Source organism: Mycteria americana, chromosome Z (assembly GCF_035582795.1).
Source record: "Mycteria americana isolate JAX WOST 10 ecotype Jacksonville Zoo and Gardens chromosome Z, USCA_MyAme_1.0, whole genome shotgun sequence".
NCBI classification, from domain to species: Eukaryota; Metazoa; Chordata; class Aves; order Ciconiiformes; family Ciconiidae; genus Mycteria; species Mycteria americana.
In genome coordinates this window covers 42,707,200-42,733,622 of record NC_134396.1, presented here as the reverse complement: position 1 = coordinate 42,733,622, position 26,423 = coordinate 42,707,200, and the positions used below count along the sequence as shown (strand labels likewise).

The following is a 26,423-nucleotide window of genomic DNA, read 5'->3' as shown; positions in this document are numbered from 1 at the left end:
CTTTTATTAAACTTGGCAGCCAGGGTGAACTCCCTAACTTAACACAAACCATGTGCTTGGAGAAAGTAGCTCCTAAATAGAAAAGATTTTTTTTTTAAGTTAGTTATAGGCTGGCATTTTAGTAGAATAAAGCTACCTCTAAAAGTTTGGCTAGTTGACTTTTCCCATTTTTCCCACTTTTTCTAAAGGCAATGAAAAACATGTCATGTTGATGCATGTTCATATTACTAAAAATGAAAAATTTAAACTCAAGTGCATTTGATATGTACTTGTTAAATGGTTTCAGAAATCTGGATACAAATAGAAATGGCTGTGCAAGTGATGTAGTCAATTGACTACCCAGTCAACTGCTATCTATATGCAAAGTTTAGCCCAGGCCACCTACTGGGAAAGAAGTTAACTCTCTCATGGGACATCTGGCTAGGTGACTTATCTAAACCAAAGAGACAACTACAGCTCTTCAGGTGCCATAAAGGCTTAGTCAAATCTTCAGGAAATATCACAGCCTCATTGTGCTGCTTGTATTCACATTCTGCCTCATTCAGGACCTCTGGAGATTTGACAGAAAGGGTAAGACAGGGCTCTGTTGAAAGCCAACAGAGTGGAGAAAATGTAACCATTAACAGTGAATGATCTTGATGAAACAAATGTATTTTCTCCAACATTAACTATTCATGATAGAAGTTAAGAAAAAAAATTGCAAACAAACGAACTCCTTCAAATAGGAACTTTATGTCCATTATGTATTCTGGAGTTGCTTTCCATATGTACAGTCACCTGCCAGTTTCCATCCTGGCAGTCTATTGTTACTGCTTCAGCCCAGCTGCTCATGGCTTTTACAGCACTTCCATTAGGAATTAACAAATGCGTAGAAGCAGTGTATGACACAGCAAGAATTCAGGCAGCAACAGATAATAGTAATTGGCAGTAAAACTGTCACTGCGGATGAGCAAAGACAACAAGAACAGTTAACTGCTGGGAAATTGAGGATGCTTCATGTTACTACAGGGTAAGATGCACCTGGGAAAAGAAAGCTGGGAAAGACCATTTAGGATGGGAAAGACTTGAAAACAAATTCAGCCATATCTCTCACACACAAAAAAATAGAGACTTTGATCAAAAACTTCTGTATGAGGAAGGGAAGCAGAAACAGCTTAACTAACCCTTCTCCTGCCTTCTGGGCTTCAAAGACAAGTATCAGTAATGCACAGCAAGGTCCAAGTAAACTTCACATCTATTGCAGTCTGTAAGAGTAGAAGTTAACTTTCTAGCAAAGCTCATTTGTCCAAAGGGAGCAGCAAAACACTCCAGGCAGGTAATCTCTCACAGCTTCTTACACTTCTCAGGAGGTTCAAGTTATTAGTCTTCTGCCTTCTGTTTCAGAAATGAATTTCTTGAAATAACTACCATGAAGTACATTTGGCTTTTTTATGCTTAGCTAATGACTGAAACAAAGCCTAGCTCTAGAACTGGCTTTCCAGCTTTTCTGACAGTCATGTTAGACAACAACATATTTCTAAATAACTGCAATTTAAGACATGAGAAATCTTCTGAGAAGGCAAGCACATGTTAAAAAACTGCTCTGGTTTTTTAAGGACCAGTGTTTACTTTCCTTTACGATAGAATTCATTTAGCACAGTCCATAGCTTACTGTGTAACACAACTCAGAGCCAAAGTAAGCAGATACATTACACTCGAGACCAAATCAACAAGACAAGGAAAGCACATCAGAGATTTTTCATTATGAGGAAACTGAAAGCTATGTGTTTTTTCTCTCATGATGCTGATGGCTAGAGCAGTTCCCTGTATCTGTTGCCATGTGGCAGCCCAGAAGGAGACTAAACCAGACTGCTCTTCACCTGCCCAGGACTTAGGCCACTCACATGCTGCTTTTCTCCCCACAAGGAGTCTATGTGGGAAGAGCAAGGTTATAGTATTGGGCCTATGTGAAGGATATATGCCTGTAAAAGATTCTCCTCCTTTACCTTCCCCTCACCACCCGAAAAAGTTAAATTCATCAGCCCTTCATGTTTCAGAAGCAGTTACAAAGAAGGTAACTTTGGGTTTCTTAGAGTTAGGAATGCAAGTCCACCACTGTTCAGACATTTTGCAGTGGTTTTTGGTGTTTAAAAATATCCAACACCTACTTTAAAATTAAATCCCATTCAGTCATCAGTACCCTTACTGATTCACAAGTTGGACTAACACCCTACTCTGGAACAGAGGAGAGATGTCAGATACTTGACTAGGATACTTAACCATGCTATAGCTGCAGCTGATATTTGAGCAGACTAATTGAGGATATGTACATTTGCTTTAGTTAAATTAATACACACTTTACTTAAATAGCAGATGAACCATGAGAAAATGTATTTGTACATGCTGGAAGTCTATTTTCTTGGGTGGTATGGTCTTTCCTAGCAAGCAGTCTCAAATTTAAACCAAGTTGTTCAGGAATATTTTCAAGTCAGTAGTATTCTTCTCCCCACTCCAGGCAGGATACTATGGGTCTTCTCTTTTGCATCTCTTTTCCAGTGCTTTTCCCCTTTTCTTTATTACATCTTTTGGGACAGACAGTTCACAGACCACTTGCTTGGTCTGATTTCTACCAGGAGCCACTTGAACAAAGTACTCATATATCAGACTCAAGAGCCCAGCCTTTTGATGGCTGGAGATTTCTTTCCTGATTCACAATTCTGCATGCAGACACTTGGCCATATAAAAATTCAGCATTATGTTTTAATGTTTTCTTTTTCTCATTTATTATCTGAAAAATAGATGGCAGTCCAATTTGCTGGCATCAGACAGGAACTTTATTACATTTATTAAAAAGTGAGACACAGTAACGTAAATCACCAGATCATACTTGCCAGTAAAAGTGCTTTACACACAGAACAGTGCATAAACACAGATGCTAACACATCAGGATTGCCTCGTATTTGATGGAAACTGAATTTCTTGAGAGAGAAGTGAGGGGGCTGGAGTTTGGGTTTTGTGGGGTTTTTTTGTGCATGCATCTGAAATACACAATTTTCCTGCCTGTAGGGCATGCATCAGGTTCAGCATAAGGTTGGTACTCTCCATCGCATGCAGCAGTATGTAGAAAATCAGTAGTGATGCACAGACACTCTTTGAGGCTTTCAGGCTGATACTTCTTAAGAGCAACAGAGTTGTCTTCTGAGCAGCAATGAGAATAGTATGGGGCACAGGCAGAGGAGAACCGCTTCCAGCCAGGGATTCTCTTGCCACAAATGGATTCAGGAGAGAGGCATTTCTTACCTACTAGTTTCACTGTTTAGTAACTTTGAAGTGGTTTTGGTTCAAGGGCTTCCCATTTACTCTTTACCTTTTCTATTCCTTAAGCTTCCTTCTGTGCTAAGCTCAGTGTGAAACCACTAAAGAAATCATCTACCTTTTGAATCCAAAGTATTAAAAGTGGTTTCCAAACTGGGCAATACCAGTTTGCAGAAGCTTAGTGTCAGGTAAAGGAAGGTGAAGGAGACAAGTACAGGACTGCATAAAAATATATAGCTTGTATTAAGAAGTACATGAAGGTAAGGAATGCACAATTGTACCTCAAAGGGTGCTGTTCCCTAGTTTTCATTGAGAAAAGACATTTGCAGATTTTAACAGACACCTGTTCCTGAACTATGTGACTAGCAGGGAGAAACACTGTGTGCTATGAATATGGAAGCAGGATATGAAAGCAGCAATTAAAATTGCCCTGTTTCTCCATGTTCTGTGTTACAGAACTAGAGAAGACAGCAGCAATTGCCCTGTGATTCATTCTTGGGAAACCAAGAGACGCTAGTAGAAAAAGTAAAGTGAGGTACAAGGAAAGTCTAAGTAAGTCTTAAGTAAAATCAGCCCACTTAAACCTGCTGCAAAATAGTGAAGACTGAAGTGCTGAAGGTGAAAAGTTGCAGGACTCTCAAACTCACTGTGGCATAGTGCCCTTTGAGAAGAATGGTATGGTGATTGGGAGTGCCTCAATGCTTCAAGTACAGCAAATTTAGTGTAAAATGCAGCTTCAAGACAAAACCACCCTGATCCTGGGGCAGTTATGAGTCAGTCCTACCCTTCAGGACCTGGGAGTTAACATCAGTAGGAAGCAGAGCATCTCAGTAGTAGCTCTTGAAAAACAGGTAACCACATTCAGGTGTACATATGTTAAACAATTAACGATGAAACTGTGGTAAAACTTCCACCTCACTGGCATATATACAAAGCAAAATAAACTCTCAACTTCTCTAAAGTAACAGGAGATCTATGTCCAAGCTACAGTTTCTGTCTCTACCAAACACTGAGCATACAAAGTATTCCCTTAACCAATTATTGTTTAAAAGAGTGGTGTTTTCTTTTGGTAGAAAGCTAAGTACACAATCATAGCAAAGATTAGTAATCACAAAAGTTGGAAGACTTTTCTAATTCAAGGAATTTTTGCAATGTTTGCTTTTAAAAGTCTCTCTGGTAATCCGTGCACTTTTAAGTAAAAAATGCCAATCAGCCTTTATAAAACATTTGAAATTTGACCACTGTCAACTGCAATTTACTTAAGGAAAAATATTTAATATGGAAAAAATTAATATGCTAGTTAAGACCTTGTACGTTTTCCCCTCAGCTAGCAATACTCAGTTGAAGAATGGATTTTGCTTTGCCCTATAAAGCCTACCTCTAGACAGGATTAGGTCAGAAGCAACTATTTCTTGGGAGATTGACAGATATTATGCCATAAAGTGGCATAAGATTCATTTCACTAGGCATTGATTTTGCAAGGTATTGACAGATACAGAAATTGATTTATACTTAGAATTAGGTGTGCAGTTAAGTATTTTGCTGCCCTAAATTGCAAAAAGAAAAAAATTAAAAAGTTCATAGCTGAACAGTGAGTTCATATCCCATCAGAAAGATCTCATAGTTTACAAGTAGGTTAAAGATTATTTTTTATTCAAGTTACTTGATAAACACAGCATCTTTACCTTGGACCAATGTTACTTATAGAATCATAGAATCATAGACTATCTCAAGTTGGAAGGGACCCATAAGAGTCCAAATCCCTGCTCCTCGCAGGACTACCTAAAACTAAACCATACGACTAAGAGCATCATCCAGACGCTTCTTGAACTCTGCCAGGCTTGCTGCAGTGACCACTCGCCTGGGGAGCCTGTTCCAGTGACTGACCACCATCTCAGTGCACAATCTTTTCCTATCATCCAATCTGAACTTCTAAGAGATGCATTGCAGAGATGGAATCTAGTATTGGTTGGAGATGAGCAAGTCTAGTAGAACTGTGTTTAGATAAGCATCTAAATAGCTAAACAGTTATCACAAGTTGCTGTAAGATCTTATCTTTATACTTTCTGCCTGTATGAGGACTTTCTGGGACACTACTTCTGGGGTTTTTTCATTTTTTCTCTTCCCACCTGAATATTAATTATTATTTTTCCAATTTACATTTTAAAAATATATGTATGTTTGTTTATTTATTTAGTATTAATTAATTATTTACTTGAGGAAAAAATCTCTTTCTAGAAAAAGTAAGTAGGCATGATGTATGATTCCAAGTCAGGAGCAGTAAACTGTACATCAAGAAAAGTTTACTTCTAGTCAGGTTCAAGGTTGCAAGTTTTAAGACTGCACATATTTTTGTGCAATCGCCAAAATAAGTTCTAAAATTCATTTAAACAGAGCTTTTAAGCAGCATAGCTACATAACAAAGAAATGAATTCCATTCTCATAGTTCTAGCATATTCAAAGCTCCTCAGTTAATTAAAAGCTTTGCGTAAGAGAAACTGCAGGGTAACTCTAGTCACATCTTTTGTACCGTCATCCTGAGAAGACTAATGAAGGGCATTGGGAATCCATGTAGCCTGTTGGCTAAGATTATTTAAATTAACTGGCAATTTTAGAGATTACTTGAGATTATTTTCAGGAAATACAACTAGTTTCTGAAATAACCATTTCAAAATTTCAGGTAGGACAACCCAAATTGATACTACCCTACTGTGAAAGTAGTAACCCAGTATGAAAATATTACGTTCTATTGAAAGTAAATAGCTTATTAACAATTTTACTGGGAGGAAAAAAAACCCTTAAAATATAGTTGGAAGACAGACTCTCCCCTTTCACTATTCAAACTATTAACATAGAGGAGTATATAACATATTCAAACTCCATATGAATCTTGCAAAATGGCTGGAGCACTTTCACACCATATTATAGAGATAGGTTCAAAGACTTGACATTCTACAATGTTTATGTATTATTTCCTGCATATTATAGTTCTGTCCTGAAATGTATACTCAAAAATGTCAAGAACTATAAATACAGGGGAGTAGAGGCACACAACACACACTTTCTTTGTTGGTATTAAAGACTGAATATGAGACATCACTACAGAAATAGTTTTCTTAAGCTATTTCTTAGTATATTATTAAAGAGGAAAACAAAACCCTTTTACATAATTGGACTACATCTTCTGCAAAGTTCACCAGTGGAAAGAGTTAAGCATCTAGGATTTTGGGGAGCCAGAGGACACACATGGTTCTTATACTAGAAATAGTTTTGAATCAAATTTCTACAGGTTTTATTTTAAAATTTGCAGCTGCCAGATAATGGTCAGCTAGGCTTTCTATATTCTTATGTGAAAACTAGACAAAAGAAATCAAAGAGCAGTGTGAAAACAAAATGTTGCTTTAAGTGCTATTTCTTGGTGAAAGTTGAAAAAGTAACAATGAAAACATTAAATCCTTAAAATCCTGTGAATATTAAGATTTTTAAAAGGAGCGAACCAATCTGAAAGATCAAAATTCATTATAAATACAACAATTCCATATATAACAGAGAGATGGGAAAAAAATCACCAAAACCTAGCATGTAAATGATGCATGGATGGAAGAAAGGATAGGATAATGTCCTTCAACTTCCAGGAGAGGTTTCTTAATTGCTATGTAGTATGGCAAAGAAATTATATGGGGTGGGGGTTTTTGTGTGTGGCTTTTTTTGTTTTTCTTGCTTTGTTTTTTTTTTACAAAACACCTGTATAATTGTACAGTTTGTACCTCAATACTGAAGTCACATTGAAAACATCGTATTTGTCATTTGTATGCAAAATTATAATGTGACCCTGCATATAAACTTAATGCATGCACAGAATGTACATAAAAACTAAGCACTGAAGCTGAGCACCTGCAGTTTCTTATACCATATTCCAGCAATAGCTCCAGTTCTATGCAAGGAGACCTGGAGAAGAAGCACTTTTAAACTATTGTCTGCATAAATTACGCAGCTAACATGCTGCCAGATCAGTACATTTAGTGAGAAGTTCTCCATTGCCCTTAAACAGAGAATTAGCTAACTTGGTAATGATGATTGATTCAGATTCAGAAAAGACCTTTGTAGATATATAATCTGACAGCCTGCATAAACACAAGCCATAAAACTTCCATGAATTACGTTCTGCATTGAATTTATGAAACAGTTTAACATACTATTTTTTAAAAAGAAGACACAATCTTACTGTTAACATTGCTACAACTTCTTGAGACAGCCAAATGCCTAGAAAGTCTATGTGAACATGTGTGTGTTGAGATCTTTTCACAGGGAAAGGAAGCAATACGTAAATTTAAGGATCAAGCATTTTCATCTGACCCAATAAGGTCCTTAAGTAAAACCTCTTTTTAGAAAAAAGTCATGAATATATTCTGTGATGAATTCTGTCCTTGTCCTGCATCAGTCAGCATCATTAAAGTGCTGTAACTGAGGCAAAAAATGGGTCCTGTTATTTACCTCCTTTATATATTTGTACCAGGCAACTAAGGGAACTTTTCTGCTCGGACAAGAATTCTCTCACTTTCTGCTTCCACTTCCCACAAATACTACAGTAAAAAGAAACAGTAAGCAGGCCCAATTCCCATCTATTAAAATACGGTTTATCTGGAATGGCTCCTTTGTGACTGACAGAAACCTTCTGGGTTCGCAGACTTGTCTCCAATAGCAGCAGCTGGCTGTTGGCCTCAGAGTTTTTGAGAAGATGAAGCCTGAAGTCACTGGACTCAGGTTTGCACCCTGGCAACTAAAATACCTAGTGTTTTGCTTAACAGAAACATCCTGGGAGACTGGCAAAACCAAACAAATATAAAACAGGGAGAAACCTGGGGAAGATGAGTAGTTGCATCAGTGATCTTTCCTCCTGCCTCCCACTATAATTTCTGGACAATCTATGTCACTTTCTATAGCTAAGTTACAATTTAGGGAATTATTTCACCATTAAAAATGCTGAGTCACCTTTGCTGAGACAGGCCTATAACATAATAGTGACACAATTTGGGAATAACTTGATGTAGCATTTAACCCAGCATTTCATGTGGTTTGGCTAGGATACATAAGGGATAGACAGACAGCGTTGTTCTTTGCAGTATTTTAGGCTGTGGATTGTGTGTTAAACAGTACTTACAAGATTATGCATTGCCTGGTGGGAAAGGACATGTGCGGTTTAGCTAATAATCCTGACTTCATTCTGTGTAGGAAAACAGCTTGACTCATCAGTACAAACTGAACACAAGATGTTCAAGAGTGAGATGGTTATGATTGTTTTACTAGTTACTGCCCCTGCAGACTTACTAGGAAAGATGAGTTTCTCACAGATTTCTACCAAAATTCACAGTATTCTGATGGAGTATTTTGTCAGCTCCGGGTAGCAATTGTTTGTGAAAACTGAGATAGATAACAGATTTACTGCCAGTTTTTAATCTTAATCTCAGAGGGACAAAGGCTAATCAAATGCTGCTGCAAGACAAGATTCAATTTCAGCCAAGTATCCTTTCAAAACCAGCATAGGATGGAAGGCTGCCAAAAAAACCACATGTATTTGGTACCCAAGAAAGGAGGAGGTCCTCCAGGTTGACAATGCATTAAAACCACACTTTTGATAGTTTCTCAAAGGAATAGGCTAGAGGATGCAAGGATGATCGTATTGCTTTTTCTGTGATAGCTGACAAGCTAATAAAAAGCAGGATGACAACCAAAACTCTAATGAGTTCTTAATTTCTCTGATACATGTCAAGGCTCTAGCATGTCTTCAAGCTCACTCTGTCCTTCATAGCCCAATTTAACACTAAAACCTGATTTTGGACCAGACATTTCTGAAAACAAAACAAAAAACAACAACAAACCAAAACCTGAGCCTGGAAACAGGAAACATAATCCAGGGCTTCTGGATTATTAAACCAGTATTAGACAACAGTCATGATCCTTCTTGTGCATTCTTTTGGCAATAAAACAATTTTTCCCCTTGCTTAGTGGCAACACCAGACAAGGTGGAAGAATGCTCTGCATTCAGCTTGTCCTGGTTATTTTGATCTTCCAGGAACTACAGAGATGGATCTGATCCTGAACCTCTTACTTCTTGATGACAGCTTTCACCAGCACCCCATTCTAGTAAGAGCAAGCAGCACCAGCAACCAGCAAGCAGCACCAGCTTCACTGCTTCTGAGCTGGCAGAACCCTCTTCCCCACTGATGGCTACAGTGTACATCCTGGTTTGGTGTATACTTCAGGATGCTGTGCTGGGCTTCATGCATTTGCTCTCTGTGCTTAGCACAGGAGGTAAATAAGACTAGCAAGATTTTTTTTTTGACAGTTACAAAGTTATGGGGGGAGGTGGACCTCACTATCACCAAGTTAGAAGCCACCACTGCTTTCAGCTGGGCTGACCCTGCAGTTTGCCATAAACCCCCAATGCTACACACTAAATAATCTCGGAGCAGGTATACCAAGCCAGGCTTCCCAGAAGTTCACTTCAACACACCACCTGAGCCATTGGGACTGGTGTGTTTCTTGAATGCATGTTCTAGTTTTAAAGTGCTTAATTGTGAAAGCATCCAAGTGAGGTCATCTTTTCACTTACATAGCATTCAGATGGAGGTGGCTCTGGATTTTAGTGCTAATTACGTTTAAATCTTATTTTAAATGTAATAAAGGGCTAAAGCATATAGCCATGGATTCTCCAAAAAACTAAAACTTTTCAGATCTCTGGTTCAAGTGAGCTGAATGCTAAGCGAATAAGGATTTTACTCCTTTTTCTCATGTTTGTGTAGATGAATCATGATTATGAATCATTAACACTGCATAAGTGTAAACTGTTTCATTAGTACAGGACATTAAGACCTTTTTTTTTTTTAACCTTTATTTAGGGGCCTAAGCACAAGTTTATAGTGACTTTTCCAGAACTATCTGTGAAGTGACTTGCCCTTCCTCCCAGGTCTCTTCTGGAAGAAGTGACCTAGGCAAGACAAAGCAGAACTGGCCCTGTGACATGTGCAGGTAAGAGAGGTGTCTAGAAGAAGAAGAAAAAAAAATCTTTCAACTTCTAAAGTTATGAGTGAACCCCAGTAGGCAGAAGGCTTTTTATTTCATGCAATCACTCTTTTACTACACTTTTAAAAATCTAATGTATTTCTTCAAAAGCACCATTATACAACACCAAATACTGTAAATCATGTGTGTTTAACAATTGGTAAAAAGACCAGAGAGGTTATATAGACAAATTAAACTAGAATTGTTTGAAAGGAAGTTCACAGCGCTTTTTAAATATCTTACTGGTTTAAAAATAACTCTTCCATTAGCTTCAAAGGAAAAAGACCATGACATCGGAGAAGTTCATTAGCTCTACACAAAGTACCAAGTAACTTCGATACTATGCAATTGTTTAAGTCTAAGGTACAGAACAAAACAACAGCCTAGATTCTATTTTCAGCAAAAAAACATATATCGTTTTAAGCTCACATAAACAAGTAAATGGTGAAGTGAATGAAAGTGTGCTAGGAATATGACTGCTGGTAATGGCAGATAACACCACTTATTTAAGTTTATTTGAAATTGTCCGGGGATGGAAATATTTTAGAAATATTGCCTAGAAAGCCTGCTATTAATCTTTGAAAAACAGTGTAAAAATATACTTTTATGTCAGATAAACAAAACTACAATTTTCTTTTTGTATGCTATGAATACTAAGAAAGTTTGCAGAAATTATATCAGCTGTGGGGATTTTTCTTCTCACACTTAATATAGGAATCTTATTTCAATGTTCTTAAACATCTACGAGGTAAAGAGAGAATAATGATCTTTCCTCTGTCAGCTCTACTGTGCAGATATTTAAATTGTGTAGTTGATGTTAAATATCTTTGCTATTTCTTTAGCATGTGAGTTCCTCAAAGTCATATGATGTGTCTCCCCAGAGAAGTGAAATTATCTGCACTTCTCCGAGAGGGAAATGAGACTGAGACACTTACAACTATGCAGCTGTGCTGAGAATCAAACCTCAGTCTCCCGAGTTCCAGGCTAATGCATTAATTGCTACACAGCGATTAAAAGCAGTATCACATACACGACAGACCTTCTTCTATCTAACATCACCATAAGGTTAAAAAAAAAAAAAGTCATCAGTACTGTAATGAAGTATTGCACTATATCAATATGCATACCAATATTCACTAGGCTTAAGGACTGAAGGCCTTCAGAGGAGTGCCAGCAAAAAAGCCTAGGATCCTTACTTAAGTTTCTGCTGGAGTCCTCCCTGGTTTAAGAAATAAACAAATGACAACCTTCAAGCAACCCAAAGAATCTGCATAAATCATATCCACTAAAGTTTATCCATTCTGATTAAATCTGAACATCTCCAACACATTTTCCCTAGTTAACATATTCCAATAGATTATACATCAATATATTGCATTGCCAGTGCATCTTCATAGTTTGGCATTTAAACAGTAGAAATAGATGTCTGGGTTTCATTATCTTAATATTAGTTACTGTTTGAAGATACTCTTGAAGACCCCTACTCCATGAAGAAAGCCAGGGTTATAATTTTTAATTGCTGTTATTAGGAGGCTCATGACATACTCTTTCACATTGTGTAACCATATGTCCTAAAACAGACACACGAAGTCAATGCTATGACATATTCCTAGAAATTTATTGCACATAGCAAAAGCAGGGATATTAGAAAGAATCAGAAATCCCTCAAGACTGTTCTCAGCTAGAACTAGGTCACTAGATGATAGCTCTTGATTAACATTCAAAAGTTTAAAATAGCCCCTACTATTTTTTCCCTGAATCTCAAAGATCATTCTGGAATAGCAAGAGTTGACACTACAGGAAGAAACCACACTTTCCTGCAATGAGCAGAAGCTTCCAACTAGTTACACATCTATTTTTCCAAAATCTGTGGGTGTCTGAGCTCAGCATTTCCATTCTAAGCTCATCTCGGGACGAAAACTGCACTAAGGAGGACAGACAGAAGTGGCAAATAGAGTAGAAGGAAGAGAAGCAAGAACTCCAGCTTGCTTCAAAACTTAACTGCATATGCTGGTTCACTTTCCATGAACCACTGCATCCCAGTACTTAGTGTCATTCTGTTATGCCACTGCATAACAACCTACCTTTGTCTAAGTTGTAAATGTGAATATCTAAATAGTCAATTAATCTAGGCTGACATTGCTCTATCAAATGATAGAAGATTTATTCTGACTTCTCCAGCCTTAAAAAAATTGCTGTATTATGTCACCAGAAGTAAATCATAAGGCTTAGCATATTAGCTTCTGCAAAGTAGCAAACATTGGAAAACTCAGCTCGATAGTGTGAGACAGGAGGAAGTTGTGTTTTGCTTCCTTTTTTTCTGTTGTAATATGAGAAATCAGAATTTCCCACTGTGTTGATGGCCATAAATAGAATTACAATTATAAAGCCTCTAATCAGAGAACACTGTTCCTCTCAGTCCCACTTTCTTGTGATTAATGTTAAAGTAGGGAAGAAATGGTGGTTGCACATACTGTAACTATAATTAAGCCAAATAATATGCTGCCTACTCAGGACCATAGATCCGATTTTACTTACGTGCACAAACGTATGTTAATTTGTTAAAGAACCATTTTAACTTACACCAAACACACTTTCTACTGTTAAAGGTATGTCAGGGCAACAGTTGGTTTCTGATGAGTTGGCGACACTCAGGACCAGCCTAGTCAGCTTTGGCACAAGATTAATGCAAACTACTGGTCCCTTCTGCCATCCTTGTAGTAAGGGCTGTATACATGGCAAGTAACCAAAGTGCTAATACTTAAACCATACCATCTACATCCAGTTGAGAGTCCTAATATGGTTAAGTTAGACATAACAGGCATAAATTTTGCTGAAGTTTGTCTCCTTCCTTAATGTTTATAATTATATAGTTGCCTTACAGGAATAAGAGCAGCTACCACCTGAGCTGCTCCACAAAGTCTACCAGCAGCCGTTGAGGAGACCAGTTCTCCCCTCAGTGAACCCTAGTTGACATCAGCAGGGGTTACTGTTGTGAGAGGCCAGTGCTGGTTATAGAATAATCAGATTCCAGTCACAGGTGGAGAAATCACTAGATAAGGACAGTGACATCAGATAGTCTATTTAAACCTCTATGGTGTTTTACAAAGGACAGCTAGGGAGACAAACCACATGGAATGACAAAGTCGGCATACTGTTTGATGGTTTAGGAAGAAAGCAAATGAGACATCATCTCATTGCACCTCATATGACGAGACAGCCATATATGATGATTCTTTCTTGCCTCCTTTCTGAACTGCTAAACAGAACTGGATCTCACCAGTCTGCTCTGTTACTCATGGGAACCTTCAACCCTGCTTAAAATGCTCTTAGCATATCACGTAAACCATGATATTTAAACAGCATTGATATAATTCCTATTTATTGTACAGCAGCCAACAAGCTGTATCTTCCTGGGCAGTAGAGAGATATGCCTTTTGTTCCCCGTCATCTTGTTCTCCAGTAGCGAGTGGATATCTCAAAGGCAAGAATAGTGAGAGTATCGTTGGGAATATGGATGCGGTGCAGCAGCATGTTAGAATATCTGAGTTGTTACATAAGCTTCTATGGTTGAAGTTTTCTGAGGACATGCATTTGAATTCTTTTTCCTAGTCATGTTTTACACATCTCAATTTCATTTGGTTTCCCATGGTAGCTTCAGCCAAAACACAGAACAAACATAAGGGTGAGAATGTACAAGAATATGTTCATCTATTTTTCAAGTTTAACAAGATTAAGTGAAATGAATGTTTCTCTCAATCCCTTCACAGAGGGGATCTGTCACATAACTCACAGATGACTAAAATTTAACTTGAAATTTTTGTGGCTCTTACTATTCAAGCCACACCTCACAAACAGCTACACAACTGAAACATGTTCTAGACCCTCTGTGTACTTCTTAGAATCCATGAGATAATGCTGAGATAATGAGAGATTTAAAATATTCTCTGCCTGTGATACAGATCTTTTTTCAAATCTTCAGAGCTATAATACTGCCTTTTATCAGAATTATGTGTGCTTGAGTTGACAGAACACAATGAAGAAACTTGAACAGAAGAAAACTTCACTGTTGAAGTTCAAGCACCCTGCAGTGCGTGATCACAGGATATTACAAGTTGTGCTCCTAACCCCGTTAACAAAGTGCCTGTGAAGAATACATACTGCATGTATAGAATAATGAAAGGGATACATCACTCTTGGCCCATGAAACTTGGTGGTTACATTGACCATGTCAGTTTGTGACCTTGTTCAGCAGCACTTTTTTCCCCATGCTGTGCTAGTGAAGCAAGAAAAATACCTTGAAGACTCTAATGCCACTTTTGATATCTATTAACTGTCCTCAATTAAGGGATGCAATAGGTGTAAGGGTATTTGCCCCACAGTAAAATCTGGGCTTACACCTATTTTATCAAAGAACCAGCATAACTACTGATTTTAATGGACTCGGGATTATACCTCAAATATTACAGTTTTGTGGTGCACCTGGACAACAAACAGGGTTTCTGAGCTTACCTTTTCTGGGTTTGCAAGGTCTTTGTTTCTTTTAGATAGTCAGAAAGCTTGAAAACATACTATGAAAGCCCCCCCCCCACATGCACTATACATATTTTGCAATACCTCAATAGCCAAGAGGTGTTTTCAGATTGCTTCTAAATGCAGCTTAATGGAATGTCCAAGTAAAGGAAGGTTGATTTAAGGGAGTGAAACATTTAAGAATTAGACATAAACTAATTTGAGCTGATCAGTTTCCATCAGTTCATACAACATTTACCAGGGTAGTATACTTAAAACAGTATAAATGAATGTTCTATTCTTTCCTGAATTTCAGGTTAACATGAAGAGAATTGTAGAGTTCCACTGAAATCCTCAAACACACATAATTTTTAACTGTTACAGTTTCTGAAAGAAGCAATTTATAATCATCAGGGAAGAGTCTAAAGTCCATTTGAGAAGAAGACAGTCAAACATGCATATTACCAGGTGACTGTATTTGAAAGTTTTATTTACAGAATGCTCTTCCCAGCCCTTTGACATCTCCGGTAATACACTACACTTCATAGTGCAAATCTGCTCTCTAGTGGCAAAAAATTACCACACCAATTTTACAGAAAAATCCTTAGTTAATCCCAATGTAATGAAGTCAATTCATTGTTGTTTTGCAAGAGTGGGTAATAAGAAAAAAAAAAAGAAATAAAAATCTGAGAGACTGAAACTAAGACTATGTAACTCTGTTTAGATCTAATAATTCTAGTTTTTTTCTCTGGCAGTACCGGATCAACCTTTTGTAATATAGACTTAAAATATATTTGAGGTAGGCTGGGTAATCATAAGAAGAAATTTAACAAGAAAGAGTTACTTTACTGCTCGTGTGAACTGTGCAGGGTTTTATCAGGTTCCAATCAACAAGCTTGAAAGCTTGTAAGACTGGAATGTCAACTCTCAATGCACATGCATGTTACTACTTGTCAGCAACATTTCTCTCCCTTTAAGCTAGGAAGTAACCATAGAAATAGGAGATAGCAATGTCATTAGATCATTTTAATAATTTCCCAGTTACATCTTTCCTTGCATAAGTTATCATGAGAGACTTCAAGAAAGACTGGGAAGAAATATTGCACAATTGAATTTACAGAGTCTACTCATTTCACTTTGAAGACTTGTAAACCTTATTATTAGCTCCTGAAATCATGATTGTGTTTAGATTAGGCTGAGTAGCATAAACCTTCCTAGCTTTTCAGCTACTTCATTCTTCATTTTAGTAATTCACACATAACTGCGTGTTCACTTATGAACACTAGTAGATTAAACTACAGTAGAATAGCTAAATTGGCCATGGCTCCCACGTGTCAGTACTTGGCTGAAATACATACATGGGTTGAGGAATGAACTGCCAGTTTCCAGTTCAGGAAGTAAAGGCTACCCAAAACTGGCCATTTTAATATGCAGAAGTTCAGCAACAGCTAGGTGTGCATTTTCAACTGAGGGCACAGAGGGGAGGGTGATGACCAGTTCTGCTATAGCCTCCAACATACCTGATACTTGAGAGCATATTGGCAGGATAAAATTGAGTTTTATGAGGACTTAAGAGGATTTAAGTGACTTAAGAAATGTTTGGAGTTCTCCTTATACCAGTGTCTTTGGTGGATTTCTCAGATGGTCAGTAAAAGAAAGATTAAGAACAGTGGAAAAAGAGTGGGTTAACACTCAAAATGAGGTTGCACTTCATGACAAACAGAGCCTTCTTAGAGTACACTGACCTTCTTAATTGCCAGCCCTCAAACCTGGGAAGGGAAGGCAGACCAACAGCTTTTGGAAACTCTCTTTTTTAGGCATTACAGTGAAACGTTTATCTCAGCTGAAGTCCCGACTCTGGCTTTTCAAGACGGAAACTCATTCAGATGTGCAGATGCACACAGCCGCATAACCTGTGCACCTGCCGGTCAAGAACACCTATAAATAGCTAATCCTTTAGCACCTTCCCCCTACGATTTTGCACTGCAGTAGCGCACAATAGTTCCTCATTGTGCATTGGCTTTTCTTATACTGTAACTAGGCAACAGGCCTATCTAAAAACTAGCTGATCCTTGCCCCAAACAGCTAGCAATCTAAGGGACCAATGTGACAACAGCTGAATATAATTAACAGAGTGTGGGAGACAGACAGACTGGTCTGCATAACAGAATCGGTCACAGTGCAGCAGCTGCTGCCTAACTAGCAAAAATGCTCTATGCTGGCATGGTGCAGAGGATGATCTGCTGAGGGCTTTAGAGGGGGCAACAAGGTTGTTTTGTGTTTCTACAAAGCTTCTTGCTCCATGCATTTTGCAGTACTTGCAGGTTCCTGTTATGACCAGGTTGCTGTACAAAGTCAATCAAAGTTCTGTGCGAAGCAGACACACGTATTTTGTTTTGTGTACAGAAAAAAAGTAATTATGGGAATCAAGTTTGGGGAAGCAAGCTGTTCAGTTCTGTAAGAACAGGACACCTTGTTGTTCTGTCCCAGACATATCTTAGGTGGGCACTCTACAAGCTTCTGTTGATATTTCTACCCCTAGCATTATTCTACAGCATGAAAAAAGTATCTGCAGTACTAAATTCAAACCTAGCTTGGCTCAAGATTATGCTACAATGTCAAGGGATACCAATTCAACCTAATTCAACCTAAACTCTGAAATATTTACATCAGGACTGATGTTAAATTCAAAGACACAAGTTTTTAAGACGATTTGAGACACAAGTTTTTAAGAAAACCTGAAGATTATTTCCTATGGAGTCAGTACTACAAAACAAACAGTTCAAGTAACTTACCTGAATTTTCCAATTGGACTACCCAGGACAGTTAAGGTGGTAAGGAACCAGATGCACCTGCTGTTCCCTGGCTGATCTGTGTACATAAGGTAAGCGTACAAGGAAATCTGATACTCTGCCCTCATAAGGCAATGATCTAGCTCAGTTCCAAATTACACAACATCACTGTTTTTTTAAGCAAGGATTGCCACTTCTACTCACACCCTCTGATAAAGGGATATAATTAGTTTACATTGTTCCTTTTGCATGATGTTGTTTAAAAGCACTTGTATAACCATAAAAGATTTGTATAATCATAAAAGACTGTCCCTAGCTAACCCAGTCCAAAGTTAACACATTTTTAAGTTACTGCTTCACAGCTGTAGTTTCCAATAATTATGAGATTAGTACTGATATAACCTGATGCTTTTAGGAAGCATTGGGTCAAACATACTTGCACCACTTCTAAAAGACTTGAGAAAAAAGAGCCAAAGCAGTGTTGCTCACAGCATGACTAACTGCAGAAATTGCTGAAAACGTCCTTGGCTAAGGTTCTGCAGGAGGTCAAAGAGAAAAGTAATTAGTGTGCTGGAAGATACATATATATATATATGCAAACTAAGCTTTTATCAGGGGAGCAAGCTGTCATAAGACATTTGTATTAAACCTGGCAGGGTGAGGGGTGATCATCAAAAAGCAGAAACATGAATACTGGAGAAGGGAGGGGAGGCCCTGTGGTTAAGATAACATGCTTCACAGCAGGACAGTCAGGAATGAATTACTTGCCACAGGAAGAATGTAGGGCAGGATGTCAGATAGGGGAATGATATTTTTCCAGTGAAATGGTGTCAGCATTTAATCCTTTCTGGCTTGATCTTCCTCCCTCAATTAGTTCTTTTTAGTTTTTAAACTATTATCGAAAAATTGCTCTTGACAGTATAATATAATTGGCAGTTTGATCAAGGATAAAAGATTATGGGTTTGGGGCATTCATTGCTTTAAGACATTCATGTTTACTGTTTTACAAGAAAATATAAAGTTTGTTTCATAAGAATGGAAAACTGTCTTGACCATCTAACCCTGAAAACTGGGCCTGGAATGAGATAATAGCTTGGTTTTCATCCTGGTCCCCACTTACTACCAAAACTAAAATTTGGCAACTGCAATTTTTTCCCCCACTTTTCATCACCCAAATAAAATTTTTACTAATTCCTTGACTAGAATGTGGATCAATAGTGCTAAAAGTAAAAATATGCCAACTCTCCCTCCTGAAAAAAAACCCCAACAACTGCCCCCCCCAAAAAAACAGCAATGAAAACCAAGAAAAACCTTTCATTTATATTAAATTTAAATGTATGAAACAGCCAATAAGTGTTTGTGGGCCGACTGCTATGACTTGAATAATAAAAACCAGGTAATGAATGAATTATTCTTCACATGTTAAGCTCCCCCTTCAACAGTCTATTTCCCTGTGACCCCAGCATAAAAGCTTTCTGCAACATTGGTGCGTCTTTCTATTTAGCACCTTGCAACCCCCCTCAGAAATCACCTGGAGAAGACCACCTTTCTATTGCTTGTGTGTTCTCACTCAGCACTTATCCCCAGTGTCTGAGCTCCTGGTAGGGCTTAAAACAGCGTGGCTAACATCTGCCATATGTTGTTTGTACTCCCATCCTTCCCCCAGGGAGGAAATGTGCCATAAAGAGTCCTGTTTTCAAGAGGATTTGCTTTTGTTGTTGGGGTTTTTCTGTAGCACATGTGGAAAATTAACTTATCAGAGCTTTAGCCCAAAAAAAAAGGAAAATTCATTCAGACTCAGCCTGACCAACATTGCCAAGTCAGCAATGTTCCCTTTGTGGGTGGCAGAGCACACCTCAAGAGCCTCCTGAGCACAAATACAGTATTATCTTGTGGGTGCGAGATGGTCTTATCCCCATCCATAGGAGTGTCAGAGATCAAACCCCAATACCCTGAGTTTCACGTGGAAATCCAGAGACACACAATACCTCAGTATTATGGGTACTTGGTACAAGGCACCAAGCAGTGACGTGTTCAATTTCTGAGCAGTATTAAGGTTAAGATCTATGTATAGTGTTTACAGTAGCCTAATTTTGTGGTGTATGCAACTTCTTTCTGTCATTCATGACTCACCTTAGTCACACAGGAAATACACTTAATCACAGCTGCCATCTAACAAGATCAAGATCTAGCAAAGAGGGGGTGTGTGGTGTCCTGAACCTTCTCCTATGCCGTTTGTGTTTTGTGTTTTTTGGTTTGTGGTTTTTTTTTAAAAAAAACAGAGCCAGCCCATACAGTTCAGAGCACTGGTATCATTTTCACATTTTTTCTGATCCCTGTGATTATTTTGTTTAGCCTTCTCTGAAATTGCTTTAGATAGCTAAGCTTAAACAGTTCCTGACTGCCATGATATTTTCATTGGTAAAGCATGTGAAATGCTGTTACAATTGTGATAGTGAATATACTGACGATGTGTTACACTGGGAAGTTAAAAGATACTTGAAAAATCCCTATGGCAAATGTGAGCAACACAATTCTTTTTAACATCTTAGTTTTGTCTTTACAGTAACTTGTTTGTCTCTTGACTTTTAGGTTAAATGCCCTTATTAATAGGAATACCCTTACTGATCAGAAATGCACTTTCTTAGCCCCCACCAAGAGTAAACACCATAAAAAAAGAGAAATGTATGTCTGAAAGAAGTTTCAGCAGCTGTCTAATGAGAGACACCGTGGTACAGATTTTGCAAATGGAAAACTAACAGAACTGTGTCATCTGAAAGTTATATAACTACAAATAGATGAGGTGCTAGGAATAAATAGTGCATTGTTTTTCCAGTGAAATATCAGTGTGCCCCGATCTAAAATCCCTCTGACAATCATCCTGACAACACCCTTTCCACACTAAATAGGTTTAAGAAAAGTTTGTCAGTTGCCTTTTATCCATTGATATATTTGCCAGAGACTGGCTCAAGACCGCTAACCAATCCTATGCAAGTCGCATATACTTTAAAAATAATTCAGTTGTGATGGGACCCCTGCCAGGTCAGACCCAAACTGGTAACTTCCTGGTCCTGCTGGTCACTCACCGCACACAACTGTTCCATGTAGGAACCTTCCATGGTTAGGCTAGCACCTTGCTTGGCTGAATGAAAGGGCTTTCAGGGTTTTTAGGGACTGCAACAGCTATACCACAGAACATAACCATCACTTCAAACAGTTGCTGAAGCATCTGGGTGAAAAAGCCCTTCTTATGGCTCCGAGGTGAATGAATCAAGAAATAAGATCTGGTTTTCCAGCTACCCCATCTTGCCTTCTTGCTTCCCTTTTGTAACATACCCACAAAAATCCTCAGATCTTTCCTGGAGTCTGGCATAAATGTGTAAGGTAAGCATAATGACCTCTGTTATTTTACTTTCCGACACTATTGCATGAACTCTAGTGTCAAGTGGCTTCAGTGCATTGCCTCTCACTGGCAGCAGATGTCCCCTTGTGCCCATCACTTTGCATTTTTCAAAACGGCAAGCAGTTGCAAAATTACATGAACAGTTTTCATCTGCTGAACAGCATAATTTTTTTACTTCACTTATTTCCACAAACGTCTGGGAATATGCAAAATATGTTGCTTCTATGTTTTTGTTAATGCAAGACTGAAGGATCAAGAGAAAATATCAAAATTCTGTGAATCTCAATTCAGTTTTTACTTTATGCTTTCAAACAGAGAAAATTAGGATGATTATTCTTAGTTAACTTTGCTAATTTACCACAAAAATCATGAGTCAATCCATAAAAGATGCTCCACTTTGATTTCTTGGCTGGGATTTAAAATACATTTCCTCTCTAACACAGAACTTGTTTTTTGTAATTGGGCACCTAAACATCCATTCTCAGATCCTGGTTTTGGCAGGTTAGACATCTAAATCAGAAAGCAAGTAAAACAATCAGAAAATTTGGGATTTGATGTCTTGTACTTGACCCTGCATTTCTGAGGGTAGCAGAATTCATTTCTGAGTATGCATTACTTTAAGTAAGCATAAGTTCACAGCTTTGGATACTAGAACACTACAGCTCTTCTAAGTTAGTGGGAGCAGGAGTAATCCTCTTGAGTCAGTTACAGCAGACAGCCACTGTTAGCTGTCAGAGCTACTTCAGTGGAGTTGCAGAAATTTACACCACTCACCAAGAATTGCTTTGGTGGCGGGGTCTCAGGATCTAAACAATAATTATATTCTTTCAAACCTGCAATGTACTTTTGCAGTCTTAGGGACAGCAACTGGTACAGAAGTTTTGCACAAGTTTCTCTATGAGGCAATACAAGTGTGGTTAAGCGGGAAAAAAGGCCTTGTTTCTGTAGCTAGCTACACATGTCCAATTTTGGTTAAAATATTTAACAGAAAAATCACTTGGAAAATGTACTGTAATTCTGCAAATGGTTTTTACACATTTGTTCCTCCATATGGAATAGAGAAATGTGTCTGGGAATGCTGGTACCACAACTCCAAATTCTTATTGTCTCGCTCACTTCCTGATGAGATCCATACACAAAAAGCCTTGAAATATGAATTGACTGTAAAAACTTGTGATGCACAAGCCACTCGTTTCACGATAAGACTGTTGGGCAATTTAACAATGTATGATTCTCATTTCACCAGCTGTGCTTGGAGCAGAAGGAAACACAGGTAATGTTACAGCATCACAAAACTGAACACAGAAATCCGAGGAACTACTGAAGGAAAAATATCGCAGAATCTACCTAAGGGTTTCCTTTTCTTTCTACATAAATACAGACATGATCCAAAGAATCAGCCCAAGACTTTTTACCTCTCAGGTAGAGAAGGAACTAAGATTTGCTTAGAAGTACCTCTAAATCTTCTCAATGGTTTTCTCTTTTTGACAAAAAGTAAATGTGTTATAACTGGAAAACACAGCAAACCTACCAGGACAGAAAGTGATTGGATTACTTTACTTCCTGGTTTTGATAGCAACCATCAGAGCTGATAAAGTTGATCAGCTTCTTTGCACAGAAATTTAGCAAAAAGTATCTTTTTCAATAATTAAGCATTTATCAGACTTTTCTCCAGATTTCTTCCCCTCCTCCAAAGAATCAAGTATTTGCATTTGCATCAGTCAGTGGTGTCTGTTATTGATACTAGTCGGAGAAAGTAAGCTCTCATCTCACATTCTTCTCTTGATAAGTGCGCAGACAGTGAACGTTTGTCCTTTCCTGTCTCCTGGAAAAATAAATCAGAATCTTTGGAGAGTTGTTACATGTTTAAGCAAAGACCAACTGATTTTAAGCTGCTTTAGCATCTTACATATTTATTAAGACTAATGTCATCTTTTAAATAATCAGTCAGAATACAACCCAGGAGTACAGAAATAAAAGTCACAAAGAAGAAACAGCAACTGAATACTTGCTTGCTTCTTTTCCAAACCAAAAGGCACAAGCTAGGCAAGCTCCAGTCCACTGCATTTCTCAGAAGACTGTTCTAAGACATCACCTGTCCTATTTTTAATATGAATTCTAAAGTGAAACAATGGTATAAATGAGAATTTATATTTAAAATATCCTCTCATTATAGCTGCAAAATTGCAGCCATTTCCTTCAAGAAAAGGGGGAAAACTTATTAGGATAATCAGGAATAATTAGGAGAATATTCAGACAGAGCACAAGCTAAGTTGTGCCAGTTTTTTCACTTGAAACCGTGCACTAGCTTCAGCAACTGACGTAAACAATTGCGTGCAGCAGACTTGTCTTCCAGTGCAAAGATCTTACAGAAGCAAAGCTACAAAAACAGTACGTGTTTCACGATGCTGAAGAGTGCACTGGGAAATTCTGAAAAGCTTCAAAAAACAAGTTACTCTTTTCTTAATTCCAGCAGTCTTTCACTTAGATTTTCAGTGGTATCAGAAAGATCAGAATCTGTCTTATAAAGCCACCAAAATTCACCCATTAAAAAGGACAGCGTTGTTGTCTTAATTCCCTGTTCAACCCTACTGTTCAGGTCCCCCTGAAAGATATGTTTCAACAATTACTTTGTGTGGGACAAGTGTGTGCAGCAGATCTCAGTCACTTTATTTCCTGCCATTATCATTTTATCCAGTTTATCTTTTAGATGTCAACTGCTTACAATTACTTAGTTTTGTGAAACATCTGGGGTGACTATGGATGCTTAGTAATGGAGAACACAGTTTGTATTCCACTAATTGGCTATGAAACAGCAGTTGAATAGGGAATTATGTTTTTACTCAGGCCTTACTCAGGTAAAATCATATGGTTTAAAAGCCAGGTAAGAATTTCAGAGCTTGAAGGAGCATTGCTCTATCAATTCAGAAATGTTTTCAGCCACATCTGTTCTGAATTCATAGCAGTTATGTTGCAACTCTCTGGGTAGCAAACATATGCAAGGTGTTGCCTGTCAGACTTGACTAGCTCTGCAAACACATGCACACATGTTTTACCTATAACCGCAAAGAATTTCAGCTTGTGTTCTGGTATGCATTACGTGGATCTGTAAACAGAACAGTGCCTTTCTGTGCTTCAGTAGATTGGCAAGAATGATGAGTTGGCAAAGAACTACTTCATGTTTTTCTGGCTGAAATCTAGTTGCTTCTTTTACATGCAATTTTACAAATATATCTTCAAGGGAGCAAACTCCATGGTGAAAACCATGCATTAAAATGCTGAAGTTACCATAACTTTTCAAACTTCTCTCTACTCTGATAACACCCTCTGAAGTCTCTTCTTAACTCAAGTATGCTAGTAAGAGTTTTACAATCACACACTGCAGACTATACTGCTACCATTAAAATGCAGAACCACCTAAACAGCAAAGGAGCTGAACTGAAGAAAAAACCAAACAAACAGAAAAAGCCCCACCAACATTTGTAGAAGGTGTCACAGAGTCAATGAATGCATTAGTAATCAGTGCTTGCTACAGTCAGCACAATGGAGTTACTGAGAGCCTTGACTATTCTGCAGACCTTAGTGAAGAAACCCAGTCATCAAGGAGAAAAATGAGGATTATGTTCTCATAGACAGCTCAACCTGCTCTCAAAGCTCCTGGAAATGGTTTGTGAAGATTTACAGCTTGCTTAAAACTTGAAATAAACTTTCAGCCTGAGGATGTTAAGACAGCATGGGATACTAAAATACTTTAATGCCCCATGGTGTTACATGGACGTAAGAAGCTACCAGAAATTGAGCCACATGCACCACAATGAAGGGATGATCAAGAGATGCTTTTGCTTTCACCAAAATCTGCAACTATTTGCCATCTTTCCATTCTTCCCAAGGCCAACAGAAATAGTAACTGCACAGACCACAACTTCGTCCCAGTTTTGATCTGAGTTCTGCAATATTGCAGGCCTGAAAAAGTTCAACAGTTCTTTTCTACTTTTCATCAGAAAGATTTGTTGGCAATTAACTGTGGAAGAATGAGGAGGATAAATCTGTTGTAAATCTTTAAATATGATCTGCTACCTGAATGCGTTTAACATGCATTCAAATTTAAGACTAGGAACTGAGTTTGTGGTACTTGATCCAAAGCCAATTCATTAAGTCTGGTGCTGGAAGGTAGGTATCTATTACATTTCTTTGTACCAAGAGGACAAAATTGCCATTTTAATCTTAAAAATGAAGCTTTAAATCCAGTACACACTGTTCCCATAAGGTTCACTACATCTGGACCACACTCTAAACCTGAAATTTTGGGGAACACTTACAGTCACAGTCCAGTGCAGGAAAGAGCTTCTCTCTGATATGGATACAATCTGTCACAGGCTCTGTGTAAAATCTCTTTTGAAACTTAAGTAGGAGGTAGCCACCTACCTGTAATATCATGACTGTCTAACTGCCTATTCATCTGCCTGTTCTTTGTAGGCAAATGAAATCTACAGTACACGCTGCTCCATTTTCAAAAAAATGGACTGAATTACCTTACTTCAAAAGATTCCAGTATCTGACTAGAACAACCAAATTCTCACCTCCTTTTAGGACTCAAAGCATACTGGTACTCACAACTTTAAATAGGCAGCTTCATGCTCATTTACTTTTTTTAATGGATCCTTTTTTGAGGCATCTAGTTGCCACTATGTGAAGTGAAGGCTGCATACATCACACTTTCGTGCTTCTCAGCACTGCAATGTGCTTTGTGCATCAGAATAACCTGCAAATGATGGTTCCACTGTTTGTTGTCATAAAAGCACTCATTGGAGACCCCATTTTTATGTAAGACAGCCAGCCAGTGGATAACAGTACTGTAAAAGTAGAGGGGTATGTACAAACCAGTGTGACCTTTATGTAACCACACAAAGGTTAAAGGGCTATTTGGGCTATATTAGGGGACAGTCTTTTACCTAGTCAGAGCACCAGAAGATGAAGTCATCCTTTAAAACTTCTACGACAAAATAGTATGTATGGAAAACACTGCTGACAAGAAAGCTTCTTAGACATTTTATTTTAGACTGGAGTCCAAATCTTCAGGTAAATAAGCTGAATTGACTCAGGGTTAATATCCCTTTGCTTCTCTTCTAGTTACATTCTCAAGAGAGGAAGCCTGCATGGTGGTAGTTAAAGGAGGTGTGGAACATGAACCTTCGGAGCCAAACCTCATGAGCTTCTGTTGGCCGCCTTACCAATGGCTAGAATTCATGCCAATTTTTCTTTCTCATCTTGGAGGTCACAAGCTCTACCTTGCATATGGTGCATGTTATATGTGTTACCTAAAATTCATGTCAGATTAGCCCATTAGACCACTTTTTAAA

At 38.1% G+C, this 26,423-nt stretch overlaps 1 long non-coding RNA gene across 1 annotated transcript in view; it reads right to left on the bottom strand.

Moving 5' to 3' along the window:
* LOC142421891 (uncharacterized) overlaps positions 1-17,759 on the bottom strand; it is a 55,954-nt gene extending 38,195 nt beyond the window's left edge. Inside the window, exon 1 of the long non-coding RNA XR_012778999.1 lies at positions 17,664-17,759. This is a non-coding gene — a long non-coding RNA (uncharacterized LOC142421891). The remainder of the gene's footprint in view (positions 1-17,663) is intronic.
* Positions 17,760-26,423: the final 8,664 nt, after the last annotated feature.